Source organism: Chelon labrosus (assembly GCF_963514085.1).
Source record: "Chelon labrosus genome assembly, chromosome: 14".
Classification (NCBI taxonomy): Eukaryota; Metazoa; Chordata; class Actinopteri; order Mugiliformes; family Mugilidae; genus Chelon; species Chelon labrosus.
In genome coordinates, this window is record NC_140347.1 from 23,463,500 (window position 1) to 23,480,919 (window position 17,420).

Sequence of the window (17,420 nt, forward strand, 5' to 3'; positions counted from 1 at the left end):
ATGGCTCTCCCTCAGCGGAAATGAGTCTACGATACACAGGCATTGCTCAAATTCCTCCCCTTGTGTCATCGCCACTAAAGCAAATAACGGCTTAGGGGGAAGGATTCTGCCACTGAATCAACAGATTGTTTGTGTCTTCACCGGCTCAAAGGGAACATTTTCTGAATTGTAGAAAGGTAGGAATTTGGGGAGTAGCTCCTTTTGGGCTAACCGTCTGACTTTGAAACCATCGACTGAGGTTTTTGACCGACCCCTTTAATTGGAACAGCGCTCTTTTAGAGCCTTAGAGTTTCTGCAGTTATATTTATTTGAAGTTTTGTAATGTGATTTGCATTGGGTGGAAGATTATTGGACTTGAATCCCCAGAATTTGAGTGACTTTTTTGGAAATGGGAACTCACAGTGACCTCAGCCATTGGATTAATTGGTGCATGCATGCTTGGGTCTAGGCCTACTGCTGACCTGGGGTGGATGGGAATTGTCTACGAGGTGGTTGTATTAATTAGAGTCAAACTGGGACCAAATTAGGAGTTCTTCAACACACTATATCCACATGTTTGTCGTAAGGAGTGGGGAACAACTTGAAGGATGAATATCATGTGGAATATACAGTTTTTTGTGCTTTTTCTGGTTTGATTAACTGTAGAAATGTATTACTTCACCTGCTCTCAAGGTCCGTGGAGAAGGAAAAGTGTATGAAGTAAAAAAAAGTGTCCTTTTTAATGGAAACAACCAATCCCATACATGCATATATATACTGTATAGTTGTATACAGTGTACTATATAGTTATATACAGTATATATATACTTCCACATACACGCGCCAGGGAATATTATCATGTGGTTTCTGGCCTGTCATTTGACCAGGCAGCCATAAGACAAGGTCTGTAAGCACAATAAGCTCAATAAAAACCTTATAAACAGGGCACATCAAAGATACAAAGGTGTATGTATACAAAAGAGTAAAAAGATTTATAAAAACTCATTAATAGAAAAGTCCTTATTCATACCACCTGGACATACTGTATGGCTTTTAAAAGCGAATATCCAAATCGTTTCCTACTTTTTTTCTGATAAAACTGACACAACCCCCTCTTTGGCTGGGCTTTCTAGCTTCTATGCCAGTACAGAACAAAGAAGAAATATAGTGTTGTTGATGGTTTAATATCTCAAATGACTACTCTTCCACTGTTTGACACAGTGAATCCAGGGAGGAACGTTAAGCCATTACTCTAAGTTAAAGAGGTTCCTGTGACCTAAGGTCGTCGGCTCTAAATTGACTAAAAGTTCTCCGTCTCCTCATCTGTCCATATTTAAACTCCCTCTGTGGCTACCGCTCCCTTCATCTTCTCCCTATCGACGCACACCTTAGTAATTGGTGATGTGGACCATATGTCGGGGTTTGAATGGCCTTCTGTTCTGTGCAGCCGTTTGGCATGCTCAAGGACGTATCATGAGCTTGTCATTAGGCTACCTGTCCCTTCCTGGACTGGCATCACAGGCAGGGGGATATAGCCTTCCAGTCCCGCCGCCTGCTATCAGGCATTCTCATCTCCTCTTCTCTTTACCTGCCAAGTCATCACCTATAGCCTGTAGACACACTGAGTGTTGATCTGTCAGTGTGCGTAATCTTCACCATTAAGATACCTCCTCAGACCTTATTACCAGACCGAGGTAACCCAGCAGTGGTGTGACCTCTCAGCTGGAGGGTCACGGGGGAGATAAGACTTGCAGATTTAGTGAACATGTGTGTGTGTGTGCTTCGGTGTTGTTGTTTTGTATGTGTGCATTGCAGCCATTAGGCTCTGAAGTCTTTTTCCTGTGTTCTCTGCCAATTCTTTTTTTTTTTTTTTTTTTCCTTGCAGACCAGTCTCTGTATCTTGAAAGCTTTGAATGGCTTGTTTCCAGAGAACTTTTGTGGAAAATTAGCACTGATTTCTTTCCCTCTATACGGTACAGATGTACCCGCTGTAGAAGCATTCTAGCTGCAGTGCTGCTCATCTGTTACTCCAGTGGAAAATATTTTTGCAGAGTTGGCCACGACCCCTGTCTAAGTCATAATAGTGATTTGAATGTATGCTGGAGATTAAAAAGAAAAACAAAAAAACACCAATGACAAATGAATATTGTCTTTGTGTCTCTCCACAGATTTACCCGTTACTGTGAGGACTTTTGAGAGTCTGGACGCATGAATAGATGTAGAGCATGCTCCATTGTCATCCCACAGGTAAGACATTCGACATTTGGTCAAACACTTGAGTGATCTCTGGAGGACACTTAAGGCTATTTTCTTAACGCTTTTAATTGTCTTAGAGTCAAGACAAGAGTTTGTTTAAATATGACATAGAGACAGTTGGAGAAACATCCCACCTGTATGAGGAGTTTAAATGGTTAGAAGGGAAACATTGTGAGTTCTGTGTTCTACTTAATCCTCCCACCGTCCAAAGACATGCTCGTTAGGTTAACTGGTGATTCTAAGTTGGTCGTAGGTGTTCATGGTTGTCTGTCTCTCTGTGTTAGCCCTGCGATAGACTGGTGACCTGTCCAGGGTGAATGAATGAATGCTTTTTTTGAGTGCTGTTAGTATAAGGCTGGTCATCATCTGTAGTATTGCCCGTAAATCTCAGGTCAGGACCAAGACCAGGACCAACAGTGTATTCCCCACAGAGAACAACAGACGGTGTTCTCAACCCCAAACTCATTTGATTTTTGAAGTTGTTGTTGTTTTTTAAACAAGAGACCAATAGCCTCGCATATCCAGATTCAGTTTAGTTTTCATTATGTGTTTTAACCCATACAGAGGAAAGAAATACCTCAACTGGATAGTCCTGCAACCGGTCACAGCCATTTTGTTGTAGATTGACCTCTATTGCGCTCAGATGACGTGTTACTCTTCTGTCCATCACCACCTAAAGCCTGCACGAACGATTTGATTGGCTCAGCACATCTTGGTTGGGAATAATCAGTTCCCAAGAGACTGACTCCAGACCAACTTTCCCCTCACAATAATTTAGTGGACAAGGAGAAGCTTGGGTTGGCTTCCAAGCTAGGAGATGCCTTTAGGTTTTAGCAAATTCTACAGGGATAAATTGTTGGGATTATTTTCTGCTTGGACTAGTCTCCCTTTATAGTACCAGGAAGGTGTTTGGGGATTTTCTCTGACCTGATAGATTTTTTTTCTTTGTGTTTTATCTTTTGGCCCATAGCAATAACAATGTCCACAAAGCTGTAGTCAAGGTTAAAGGAAGGCATCCAACTTCTAGCTCATGGGATCCTTATTTTGATGTTGCTATCTGACATCAGGATGTGTACAACCATTTATCATGATCCTCGGTGTAAAACCCCTCCGCCTCCAGTTTTTCGTGCTGCACAGTCAGCTAACAATCGGGATGGCTGAAGGAAAAGTCTGCACCCTTTCATCAGTGTCCCTTAATCACAAGCAGACTAATAAAGAAAACATGCTTGGAGTTGAGAACCGCTTGCTGGTCCTCTTCCTTTCCCCACCGCCCCTGTCTGGCGAGTTCAGACAAGCCTCCAGTAAAAGGTGAGGATGTTTGTTCTTCACCTCGTTACAACAGGGTCAGTGAGCAAGGCAAAGCTGTTTACGTACGGCTCACAGCTCCCAGTGCCCCCACAGACCTTTAAACTGGAGTCATAGCTTCAGTCAGGGAAAAAAAAAAATTAAATTTATCTCTCATTCACTTTTATTTATTTTCATATTTTTTTTAACTTAAATTCTGGCCGCACATGTGAGTTGAGGGTAATTTTCTCTCAAAACATGTCTCATGATTTGTGGTTATAGCGGTGTGTGATGGTGTATGACCACTCACAAATTATCCACACCAAGAAAAATAGTATCAACAGTTCAGGTTGAACCGCGTCTCGTTGCTTGTCCAACACATGACTTCATGTTGAAGTATAAACCTGAGCTTAGGCAGCAGTTCAGTCTTTCACGCACAGATAATCACCACCATACACACATGCTTCTCTCACTAACCCAATCACTCCTGGCTTGGTTTCTGTGACTAACTCACACACACACACACACACACGCACACACATTTCTCTCTTACACTCACTCAATCTGTCTTTCAGGTTCATTCTGCCCTGACCTGCTGAAAAGCTTTCGGGGCAATGTCAGTCAGCCAACGACTCTCTCTGTTTAGAGTCTCAACAGGTTCAAGTTGGACGCCAGTCTGTCCTCCCAACTTATGCCCTCAAATTTTTGGCTGTTTTGTCACGTTAAGATGAAAGGAACACAAAGCTGTGTCTGTGTCTGTGTGCACCTATGCATAAGGCATTTGGTGTATAGCTTAGACAACACGTCTATGCGAGCGTGTTTGCAAACTTGCGTACATGTGTGAAGGGTCCACTGTGTAGCATGCGTGTGTGCCTGGGTCCGTTTATCATTGTGCGCGTATAATCATGGTTAAATGTAGAGAACGGTTAGAAAGGAGCAGCTGCGGCTGTTCTGGAACATGGACAGTGTCTGTTGTTGATTCTGCTGGACTCCAAGCTTCACAGCGCTGCCCGGACTCCAGCTGCACGGACTCTCCTTTTAATACACTTCACAGGCTTTGGTAAGCCCTTCAGGAAGTAAACACTGGCCTGGTCATTAAGCGAAAATCTGTAAATAATAATCATTAATTATTACATTTTTTTTGGTTATGCTGAGCTGCTTTTGGCTGTGAAGTGACTCTCAGTACATTTTAAATCAACACAGTCCCTTCCCAGTATATGTACTGCCTTTTGAGTGTCATCATTTCCTGCAGGAAATTACAGCTTTAATCAAGTGGACCAAAGTCTTCTCTCTTTACGCTGAATAAAATATTGGTTGCATGGGGGAACTAATTGGAGGTAGTCAGCTTAAGGCCGGCCGGGTGTTTCTGCTCAGCTAGCCTAAAGGTGACGGAAGGTGGCAAGGAAAAACTTCCTCTGAACAGGAAGAAACCTTGAGCAGAACCCAGCTCATATGGAGGGACCCATCTGCCTAAGGCCAGCCGGGTAGAGACAGAAAAGAGAGAGAAGACAGAGGATAGGAGGGACAAGATAAACATACATCTGTCATAGATACATACATCTGACTACAAGCGTACATGTAGAATCTGATGATGATACAAATACAACATACATCTGATGATGTTACATGACAGTTTGAGAATATAAGAGGAATCATAGTCAGGCTGGAGAAATGTCCATACAGGTTGGAGTGGGTAACTGCAGGCCTGGTAACTGTATAGAAAGTGTTGGTTCCCCAAGCTTTAAAAAGAATTCCCTTCATTAATTGGTGTTGGCTACAACCTATTAAGGCCAGTCCTGTGACTCAGCTGGGTTACAAACAGGAGAGTTGAACCCCACAATCAATACTGGAATCAAATAAAATAATTCCTGCAGCAATAATTGTCCATGTCAGAGCATTATATTTTGTTCCAGGGTGCTTTGGCATCTGAAAAGCTTTAAAACCCATGGATCGTATTTCATGTCTCATTGGTAGCTTAAACACACGTCGCCACTAATCCAGGCCCCTGCATAGTTCTAATACAGAGCTGCTACACAGCATGCCTGGATATGTGTAGCTGGTTACGCCAGTATGTTGGCATCCGGGTATGTATGTGCTCATCTCACAGTACAGAAAAAATATGTTTGATTCTTCCTTTCAAATATGAAATGCCATGCTCAGTGCATATCTTTGTCCTAAGGATTTACCAGGTTGATTAAAAAAAAATTATGTAAAAAAAAAACAAAAAAAACAGAGAGGTTAAAGTACCAATACTCAACATGGTATCAGCCAAAAAACCTCTTGGGCTATAACTCCAACTCGGTGCTTTATGTACTGTACATTGGGTGCCCAGCTGTTGATTAAAGATCGGATTAAACTTGTCACGACCTAAGCAGTTGCCTCACTCACATGGAACACATGCTGATAGAGTGCTTGGGCTGTTTTCCATCAGTGGTTAATGTTCTTTTTTTTTTTTTTCTTGTGCAAGGTGGGTCGTCTTTATTTATTTCAGTCCTCCTCCGCTATGAAATGTGCTATGAAATGTGCTATGAAAGCTTTTCCAACTATCGTGGTAACTTGAAAAATAAATTCCCACCCGAAATAGAATCAGATCATCACCCAGCTTTTCTCAGATGGGTTCATGTAGTTGCCAGACATTGGAGTGGCTAGATATATACATACCAAGACATAAGACATACCAAGCGACTGTTTGAAAACCTGATAAAAGGTGGCTAATGCGTGGTTTATCCTTCAGTGTCAATTTGACGCCGTAGCTACGGCGACAGCCCAGACCCTATGCAGACTTTAACACCGTAGCGTGATGTGCACGTCCCCAGAAATGTAACTACATGTCACAGCGATGCAGAATGCAAGAGCTGTGATTGGTCCACTGGGTAGTACCTTATTTCTGCTTTAGTATTTCTGGCTGCTTCTTCATCTCCGCAATTTTTGAATTGATTTCTGCGAAACTTTTAGTCACCATTGTTGAAAGTAACGCAGGTAGTGGAAAGTGAAGCAGGAAGCAGGAACAAATGAGACACAGAGCCGACTAGCGCCTGGGCAGGGTTTTTACAGAGCGAGCCAGACTGGCGTCGGCTACGTGAGTAGGTTACGCCGTCTATGTCCTGTAGAGTCATGAACCACACTTAAGGGAAAAGGGTTTCGTGATTTCGACTAATGATTCTTAGCTTGCTCACTCAGATAATTCTGCCAGTAACCAGCGACTGATCCCTCCCCCTTGTTCTCCACCAGCAGCTGTGTTTTGTGTCTCGTGCATGGGAACCCTTGATTACTAGGCTGACTGTACATTTGGGCTGAGCCTGGCAGTCAGCTCATTGTGCCTCCCTCGCCAACACACACAGACACAAAACAAAGCCTTCTTAACTTTGATCGTGGAGAGTTGTAAATGACTGCCGCGCCATCGTCCAAGGCCCCAGGTTATCCACCAAGCTTTATTAGCCTAATGAGTGGTTTGGGGATGTTTTATCTTTGCTACAGTGAGTCTCTGAAGATGCCTGCAGCAGCCAGCTCATGTCCAATAACCTGATGCTGACAGATAGTCGTGCGTTGTGTGCTTCATTAGAAGCGTCAGCTGCAGTGGCTCTGGATGATGTCTTCGTTAAGGTTTATGATTTGTTGATTTTAATAATCTGTTGTGTTTCTTGATGTAATTGTTAGGGGGGGCATTGGGGAAAACACCACTCTTTGGCGTTAACAAGACGCAGGTGCAGTACAACAGTGACATCAGAGTATTAGCTCAGATGGAGGCGGCTCTCCAGCCAAAATCAGATTTTCTTGAAAAACGTCCACAGTGTGATTTATGATTAAAACCTCGCTGGGTGTAATGAAACCACTGACTAATATCAGAGGACAATGAGTGTGATGACAAACTACTAATGTTGAACCATTTACATGATTTTTGATCGATAACAGATGCTTTCAAAAATCTCTGTCCTGGTTTTGCGACTTATGGAACTCAACTGCAGTTCATGTTAAAACCGCATCAGAAATGTGGCAATTCAACTGGGTGACCATTTTGTTGGATGTAGTTTGAGGTGCTGTGTCTTTTATTTGGCCTAGCCCACTGACTAAAATGCAGTTGTCAAAATAATAGAAACATATGTGAGTACAACAAAATACAATTCAACAGTACTACAAAATGTAAACACAGTTGAATCAACAGCTTTAATGAAGTTTTAGTGCAAGACTGTTATATTAGAATGCATTCTTTTTAACTGGTGTACCCAATGAACTGGCAAATGAGTCTATTTCTGCCTTATCAATGTTAAAGACTTCAAACGTGGCATGTAGATTAACCCCTAAAAGCACAACTCATGTGGCATCAGTAATAACGGATGGTTGACATGTCCACAAGGAAAACGTCAAACCCCTAATTACAGCACCACTGTACTACAAGCATATCTGAGCATTTCCTGCATCTTATGTAAGAAAATGAAAAATGGGAGACCTAATCCATCTGGCTTGACTCTCATGAGGTTATTAGAAGAAAAATATACACTATGCTTATTGAATGAGAGTTTAATGAAGCGGATGGAATCGTCTGTGTCCACAGTACAGATGGAATAATACCAGATGTTGTGTCCAGACAAGTTATTGCATACAGAAATCATGCACAATAATGGTTACACAACACACATTGCAATGCAGACTTCCATTTCACCAGAGGGCTCAGGGTGCAAGTTCAGGTATACTTTTTAAACTGTCCACGTTTAATGCTGTGTGTAAGAATGTTTGATATTGATATCACTATAAATAATTCAGTCATCTTACAGAAAATGATACAATGAAGTCTTCATTCATTTGAAAAAAAAAAACTTTTGAGTCATTTTACATTATCTCTGAGACTTGTGGGGAACATTGGAGGGAATTCTATGTAATGTTCAATAGACATTCATGCTTCCCAGAGGATAAACCCTACTAACCGCCAATGGGCTGATGATAAAAAGAGCAAAATACCCTGCACAAAAATGGAAAAATTACTATTGAAATATTAAAGTATAAAATACAGTTGTGTTGTTGTAATGTATGCACAAGTGCATGACAGTATACATCTTTGTAGTAAATATTAAAATTAGTATAATTACTTACCCTCTGGGTAGCATGTCCGGCACTACTGGCGGCCATAGTGGATTCTGTCAAGGCTGATTAAACAATGACAGATGAACTCAGTCAAATCAAGTGACCTACATGCTAATGACAGGCCAAACTATTGATATATGTATATGATAATAATATATAATAGTCGATGCTATGAGCACATTGGGTTCAGCGCAAAAACTAAAAAAAAAAAAAGTAGTTGTTGAAATAGTTTCAGCTAACCTGGAAGCTAGTCCAGAATCCTTTTTCTTGTGCTTCTGGCATCGCTATGTTGGGAACTGATTACACTTCAGCAAATATCTGTGATCAAGATAAGAGTCTATCAAGTTTGCAGATCTCAACATTTTCTTTGCAAAATCATTTCAGATATGCCAAATTTTGAGGTCATCTCAGGTTTGTGCCATATGTTCTCTGCTTGTTGAGAACAGTCTTCAATGTTTTCCATGGTATACTCTATCCCTGTCACCTGGGCTACACCCTTCAACAATGAGATTTGTACGTTGTTTGTGTCTAAACCAAACCAAGCACAACACTGTCAGAAAGTCTTAATAGAACAGTTGATATTTAGAGTTATTTAGAGTCTTCAGGTGAAGACAGGTGCTTGAATTTGATTCTGAACACGGCTTATATACCCAGTTATAAAAGGGTGTCCACCTCTATACCATTAACTTTATTCATTTTAGTTTTATATTTTCCTATTCAGTTCTAACGGGATTGCCCAGCAGGGTTAACTAATAATCATCATGTTAAAACTGATCAAGGATCCTATGATGGGAAAAATAGATTTGTGACCACTTTCACTTCCAGTGTAAACTTCTGCTCTGCTTGTCTTCAGTTTGGTCTCCATATGCTCACACATACTGTGTCTATATGGTGTTGTATCAGCTGCACTGTCTCCTGCCCACAGTATGTAGTTTTACCAGTCTCATGTATAATTCAACCCATCGTCCGAGAAACGCTTGCTTTGAATTCGCCCACTCTTCATTTCCAAGCCTTTCTCAGACAGGAAACAGATCTTATAACCAGGGAATGGGAGAGGAAATGATAAATGAAGCGAAGGCGGGGACACACCACTTCAGATCAATGCAAATCTGAGCTCTGTTTATTGTTCTAGGCACTGAGGATTTCTTTGCCTTGATCTAACTAGTAGGAAGCTCGACCTGTACGTCTGCGCTTGACACCTGGCTGACCTGCTGCACATGTCTGCGCCAGTGTGTACATGGACGATTATTTTTTCAGTAAGAGATACCCAAACATATGGAGTCGCTGAAGTGATGAGGGAGGGGCGGAGGGGGTGGACAACTGAACGCTAGAGCTTTGACCCGAAGGCTCAGACTAGTGAGGACTTACTCATGTTCTTTCTCACTGGATTTCCCACTGAGCACTACCAGCAGCTATTCTCTTTTGCCTGTTTTTTTAAAGAACTGTAACTAAACAAATATTGTTGCTTTGATATGGGCGATTTAAATTTGGCTGCCCCTGGAAAGCCCTGTTTTGTTCTGCTTTAGAAAAATGACTATTGGGTTTCTTTTGTCAAGAAGTGGGTAAGTGGGGAGATGAAGCCTGGAGGGACATGTGTATTCATAACACCAGTGCCTCTTTTCTTTTAGTCGGCATTGTCTGCTGTTGTGGATCCTCTTTGCTCTATTGTCTTGTGAGTTCCGCTGGTGGTCTCTCATGTAAACAGCTCTCAAAGGGGAACCTTCTCCTCTCTCCTTTTCAAAAGCTCTTTTTCCTCCAGGCCGTGTCTCCCTCTTCACTGTCTCCCTGTCTCTTTTTCCCATCCCCTCTCCTTTTCTATTTCCCCCCCATCTCCATCACACACCCACACACACACACAACACCCCAGCTCAAACCCTCACTGGCACTGGATGTGTCCCAGTGCAGAGCTAATAGTGTATTGGGCTTTTAGGTGCCAGTGGGGAGGGAAGGACCCTGCTGGCTTGTCAGCGTCTCTGACCCCTCTGTCACAATGGGTCCCTCTCCCCTCCCACTCATTTCCCTGCCAAGCTGGGAAGAGTAAATATTTATCAGCCCCCGCAACAATGGCCAGCTCAGAGGAGAAAGAGACTCTGACCAGAGCTCATGCGAGGCCTGTAGGCAAGGCTGATGTCAAAGATGGGTAGCAGGAAGATTAAGATGGAGCCTCTGAATATTTTGGAGCGTTGCATTCCATAAGTTGTGGCCGGCATTGTCCTGTGCTCGGACACATTCAGCTGAGGATGAATGTAAGGCTGGGTGAGTGAATGGCAGAATGTCAGTGCAAACTTTAATCTTTAAAAAAAAATCAGGCACATTGGCACATAGTATCTGAACTAATTACATTGTTAAGATTTTGTATTTTCACTAAGTGCCTTGTAAATTAATGTAATTTTGTTAATTTGGTTTTGCCAGTCTGTACACTTGCAACCACACTTGCAATAATTAGAGAAAATCCGCTAGGTTTGTGCAACAGGGAACTGTAAAGTGAAAAATTAAACAAGAAAAATTCAGTTTCCTTTCAGTAGCTGAGGAACATTTAATCGGAGCTCAGACTATGGGAATGTTAAAAATCCTACCTGATTTTGAAACTGGGTGGATCACACACTTAAGGACAAGGACTTGTGTGAGCGAATGGCCTTGAGTACCAATACGTACAAAAGCGCTGTATAAAAGCAAGACCATTTACCATTTACCATCTAATCTCCAACTTCCCAAGCTACAAGATTTGAAAATAAGAACTCATCAATTCACTGGTTTAAGTACCTGTGTTCACACGTGGTATTAAAATGCATCGCTACATGCGTCCCCAGCCAGCACTGTAGATCTGATCTCAGTTTCATGCTCTGTATGCAAATAAACAGTGACATATTTAGAATTTATAACAAAATTATAACCTCTGCTGTCTCTAATGGATCTCTGCCTAATACTGTATCAAGTGTGTTTTGACTTCCATATTTTATTCGTAAGAGTAGTAATCTGAGATAGGATCTCTGAATTGTGTCCCTGATGCGTCCTGTATGTGTTCACTCCTGTACTTTACGCTGGTCATTGGATTCCCCAGGACGGATGTTAATTCTAGCTCTGAATGGGGCCAACAGGATATTATTCAGATTATCCAGGACGATCTTTCCTGCCCCACACGACCTCTCGAAAGTGTAGTTAAACAAAATTGTGTGCAACAGATGTATCTTCCAAAACTTTACAGTGAGGAAAAAAGCAGAAGGCTAAAGAGTACAGATGTGTAAACTGGGAGACTTGATCAACACAGGGTTTCTTCTTCCTCATGGGTCAGAACATTTGTCATTTCTTGACAACACCATTAGCTGCTGCTCTGTGTCCTCGTAGACACACTATTGTTAAAGCATTGACATAATAATGCAGATTTTAAATCCTAATCAGGTTCGATATCCGCAGGCTCTGATGATTCTTTTCACGGTTCGGTTTAACAGCGGCTGTGAAACCCAGTACAGAGCAAGACTCAGATTGGAGTTCCCTGCTGGTGGAGTGAATTTGGGGGATAAATCAGCCCCAAACTCCTGTAGTTTGAGCTCAGCTTGAGCTAAATATATTAACAAGACTAACTGTCTGCTGCTATGTTTGCAGCTCTCTGAGGCTGCTCTTGGGCATAGCAGTGTTTCTGGCAAAATGCGTATTTTACAGTTTCTTTATTGATGATGCTAGGTGGACAAAAAAGACAAAAGAAAATAATATTTAATTTAATTTAATAAGGCCCAATAGATTCACATTATGTTTCCCTCTCTGCCGTCCTCTCCCCAGCTCTGCTCCAGAGTTTTGTTCTGCCTATTAAACCCCATTACAGTACATCACAATTAATAGCCACGTGTTGCACAGAGGGCCTGGCTGTGGCTGTGAGGGAACAGACGGTGCTGAAGAGGGCCTTTGTTCCCTGCATCGAATGCCACCGCTCTCCAAGTGCCATTAACGGCCTGAAGGCCTGGCGACCTGTACGGAAGCTGGCAGATAGAAGAACGATAGCTTTGTTTTGTGTTAGAAAAAGACACACTGAAAGATGGCAAAAGGACTTAGCAGTGACATCTTGCACTTTCCACGCATCAATGACCCAGCACTGTTGAGGCAGCAGTAGAGCAGCTGCGCAAAGATGAAGCCGAAACATTCAGTACAGCCATGTCATGTAATGCATGATCAAGGAAACAGCTGCTTAACTGACTAACACAGCGCCTATTACAAGCAGGTGCTTCCACACATGTTCAGTTGGTGGGATAATTAGGCAGCTCAACATTCCTTATGGTTTATATAGAAATGCTGGATATAGTCAGTCCCTAAATATTTTGGTCGATCCAGCTCAAAGAAGATGGCATATAAATTTGATGTCACGGTGGGGATAAAGCCTACGGTCATGCTGCGGTTCAGTCTGAATGTCTTCATTTATGAGCGGAAGGTTTCATTCATTTCAGAGTGATTGTGGTCAGCAGTCAAAAGTACTATTTACTAAGTGAAGGCTTGCAGGAGAGTTTTGTTGAAGAGACAGACTCATCAAATGAGTGCTCCTTAAAGGGGAACTACTGTTTTTTACAACCTTATTTCTAGCATAACATACCGTCGTTTACTCACACAAATAACTTTCGTGTCATTTACACTTGTTTAGGAAATAATTAGCTCAGCGTATATCCATATAGCAGGAGTGACGGGGCACTGAGACGCAGCCTCTAAATAACGCATTTTCTGCCGCGAAACTTGTTCATTTCGCCAATATTTTGTTATGATACGCTAGTGCTATTCCCCGCTGAGTCCAGAGTTACCTGTTAACATCATCCGGGGTCTGTAGGTCAGCCTACAGCAAATTACAGGTAAACAAGCCGACTGTCGCGGGTGTGCGTGCCGCTCAGAGATGACATTGTCCAGGTCAGAAGACATCATCCGGGGTCTGTAGGTCAATCTACAGACATGACAGGTAACTCCGGACTCAACGGAGAATAGCACTAGCATATCATAACAAAATACTGGTTGTAACAGGTTGTAAAAAAACAGTAGTTCCCCTTTAATGAGCTTTATATGGGACATTATAAGAAGGGCTGTCCTCATCGGTATGGTGTTAAAAAAAAAATCGGTCCCCCGATCTTTTGTACTTATTTATTTTAGCATCAAAAAAGATGACGACTGTTTCTTCTTCATCATCTTCAGTTTGAGTAGCAGTTGGCTAGCGTCAAAAATCGAAGAAAAAGAAACAAAATCACGTGGAGAAACATGTCTGTCATGTGGAAGTACTTCTATGACCCTGGAAAATGAAGCCAGTCACCCAGAAAGTAGTCATTTTTGCAATGTGAATTTGCCGAGGTGGTAGATAGAGATGGTTATTCCGTAAACCAACTTGATTCGCCACCAAAAAAAACACAAATAGAATATGCCACCACCAAAACAACCACAACAAACACTGAACACTGCATTTAAAGGAAGAGAATAGTTTCCTCGAGACAATGTCAAGGCGAAAAATATTACAGAGAGTCATGGATAAGCAGCCTGTTTCTGTAGTAGAGGTTTTCAGCATCTGTTGGAGCCTCTGGTGCTTCCAGCTACCTTCGTTCACTGCATTAGGTTTGATGGCCCTGATTAGAAAGAAAACTTTCTAATCAGGGCCAGGCCCTCTAAAAAAGCTTTTATGACTCTCCAGGGAATGAAATTTAGTTAATTTAAGATCGGATTGGGACTCTGATACTGAATATTAAAAGATCGTTATTGCATCGGTGGGTAAAAAACTCGATTGGGACATGCCTAATTACGAGGTTATTGTATGAGCTGTTATCTGTTAACCCTTTTCTGTTTCACATGCTGTTATTTTCATATTAGCACATGCTGCATGTGAATCAGCATATTCCACAAAGGCAGCAACCCAATCAAATCATTATCGGCGCGCTTGCTGGCGCGCTGTTCCTCTCCGTAGGCCTGTTAATTGGCCCAATAAGATTTGTCTTGGCGCGGATCCATAATGAAACACTAATATATCAGAGATGGTGTGAAATGGTCGAGGGTGAAGGCTTGGCAAGGATGAGGCTGGTGCCTGCCAGAAAACTTCAAGTTTATTAGACACTTGACTCTGTAGCTTTAAGGCTTTCTCTGTTATAAACCGTATGACTGTGTTTTTGTCAGTGGAGTTATTCCAGTACATGAGTACCAATTTATTGAAAGCATAACTGTAACAGGAACAGCAGAGATACTCTGATACCGGCTTTACATCAGCAGTATTGATCAGTATTCTTGTCTTGGCACAATTTAGCTTGAGTACATTATATATTTAGTTTATAGTGAAGGGAAATACAATGTCCTTAACTGACCGATTAGAAGACAAGTGCACTTTCTGTAAGATTTATCCTGGAAAGCAGAGGATCAACTCTGGAGTAGATTCTAATTAGGGCTGGGTTTCTACAGTAGATTTTCTGATTCAGATTTATCTAGATTTGAAAAATCTGATATCGATTCATTAAATCCTCTGATCAGTTCTTTAAATACACGCCATTTCCTGCATCCACTCATTGGAAATCTCACCACGGCTTCACAAGACTTGTTTTGTATGACAGATCTTGCAACCGCACAATGACATTTTTTGATATTATTTACAGCTAGTTATCATTAGTTAAATTAGTCAATTAGTAGAAAGTTGTAGCCCTGAGAGCGCTGTCAGGCCTCAAAGCAGATTGGATTAAAAACGCGTGATGACAGAGAAGAGCCGCGCAAAACCAAATCCACATGCAGGATGTGAAACAAGAGGTAAAATATTGTGGAAATACCACATATGTCTGGAACCAATAACAACATTAGTTTCGTAAAAACCTCTTTCATAACTAAGTCAAACTGTTTTGAAAACTGAAATACCTCGAAATAAATCGACATTGAATCAAATCTAATTGGGACCTTGCGATTTGGAATCACATTGATTCAGGAAATTGCCAAAGCAAATGTTGTTAAAGTAGAAACTTGGAAAAGCCACACCGGCTAATAAGCAAGTCGTGCGTGTCATTTGATCATTTTGATTCAGGATTGTGGGTGCTTCCCAGCTCGCTGTGCAAATCCTCAGTGGACTGGAAGATATGTCCTCGATGACACCAGGGGCAACTGTAAGGCAATGGCAATGTAAGATTTAAATCCTAATTATACCACAAGAAGAAATGGACAGATTGCACTTTGCTTCCCGCAATATAAACTAAATGAGAGGTCCTACAGTTACTGAGGTAATGTGTTTTTCCTTCAGTCAGTTGAGGTGCAGACATAACAAATCGGCCCAAAACATATGAGAATCATCTTTCACAATTTGCTTAAAAACCTACAGTTATGAGGAAGATCGTCTATATTAACCGCAATTTAGCAAGAATGCAACAGTGCAGTTACTGTATGTGTGATTAGTGTAATGTTCCTGGCACGTTGTGAATGAAACTGGAGCGGGACAATGTGGAAAACATCAATAACAACAGTCTGGCCGGGCCGACTGGGCATTCAGGCATCCGACGTACAGGATGGATTTCTTTCCAAGGCTCCTGTGATCGTTCCATAATTGGTCGGTGCATCCAACGTGGAAATGATTTGTGGAAATAATTATATGGGTTAGAAGCCTGTCTACGCGCAGGCAATTGCAACCCGATTCAAGATCTTGGTTTCTCAGTATTGTCTGAAAACACCCTAATTTCAATAGTGCTCAACACCCAACTTGAGGCTTTGCAGGTTTGGATCAGCACTGGTCTCACTGGTGTACCTCTGCTCCTCCCATTCTTATAACATTTTTTGGGTTTGGGGGGGGGGGCAGTGACCCAGAGCGTGATGTAATTCCATAAGCCTGTCACTTATAATTTCCCCTCCGTTTTTAATGACTCTGAGATTAATGCCAGACTGAGACTGGGCCCCGTCATTTTCAGGGTGTGGAGTTTTTTTTTTTTAATGCCCCCCCTCCTCTCCCCTTCGTTTGCTTTTACAGCAATTTTGCTCTGTTTTTTAAATATTTATGGACATACACAGACAGCTAATAAAGTCAGCGCTGGAGAACTGGACAACTTTCCACTTATTTTCATTTTTCGAACATTACTGTTCCTCTCTGCCGCCCCGCTTCCCCATGCCAAAAAGCGGTACCCACCATTTGAGTCATAATAATAACAAGTTGATTTCTCACACAGGGAAAAAAAAAAAAAAAGAGGGAAAAATTGCAAACAGGCTTTTGGGTCCAGTATAGTATGTATCTACATGCCCGGCGGAGACAAACATACCCTCATGTGTCCGCGTCTCATGTCTGCTCTGTAAATGGCGGCCTGAACATACACACCTGTGCGTGCCTGCAGGTTTTTGCACACACACACACACACACACACACACACACACACACACACAGACACCTGTAGGATCTTTTTTCCTCTTTTTTTACTGTATCGGTTTTCCTCTTGATGTGGAGTTTGTTTTTGGTTGTCGAGGCTCAGTGGCGGTGGAGGAGTCAGATGTTGTGTGAAGTGGACGAGCTGTCAGGAGGAGAAAGGGGCACCGTTATTGATTCAGCGCAGTTTGTTTAGCTTTTAAGGTGGCATCTGGGAAGGGATTTAAGAAAACCGCTCCCATTTTCTTTTATATTATCCCCCTTCGCTCATGTTTGATGCAGTCGATCCACTGGAGCGAACTGTGTGTGTGTGTGTGTGTACAGTATGTGTGTATGGAAGAGGCAGCAGTGCATATATGGGATTATTTCTAGGGTCCATTTGTCACAGCGCACATTTATCATGGAGCCCACTGGTGTCAGACCTGCAGCTTTCCCACCGCGTCTCCATTACGCTCTGCTGGTACTCACTTAGACACTCAACACCTGACCTGAC

The 17,420-nt window shown here is 42.1% G+C and overlaps 1 protein-coding gene across 1 annotated transcript in view; it reads left to right on the forward strand.

Annotated features, from left to right (window-relative positions):
* Positions 1-17,420, forward strand: part of disp1 (dispatched homolog 1) — an 81,501-nt gene that overhangs the window by 22,368 nt on the left and 41,713 nt on the right. Inside the window, exon 3 of the mRNA XM_084561019.1 lies at positions 2,148-2,226. The gene's annotated coding sequence lies outside the window, so the exon portion shown is untranslated. The remainder of the gene's footprint in view (positions 1-2,147; positions 2,227-17,420) is intronic.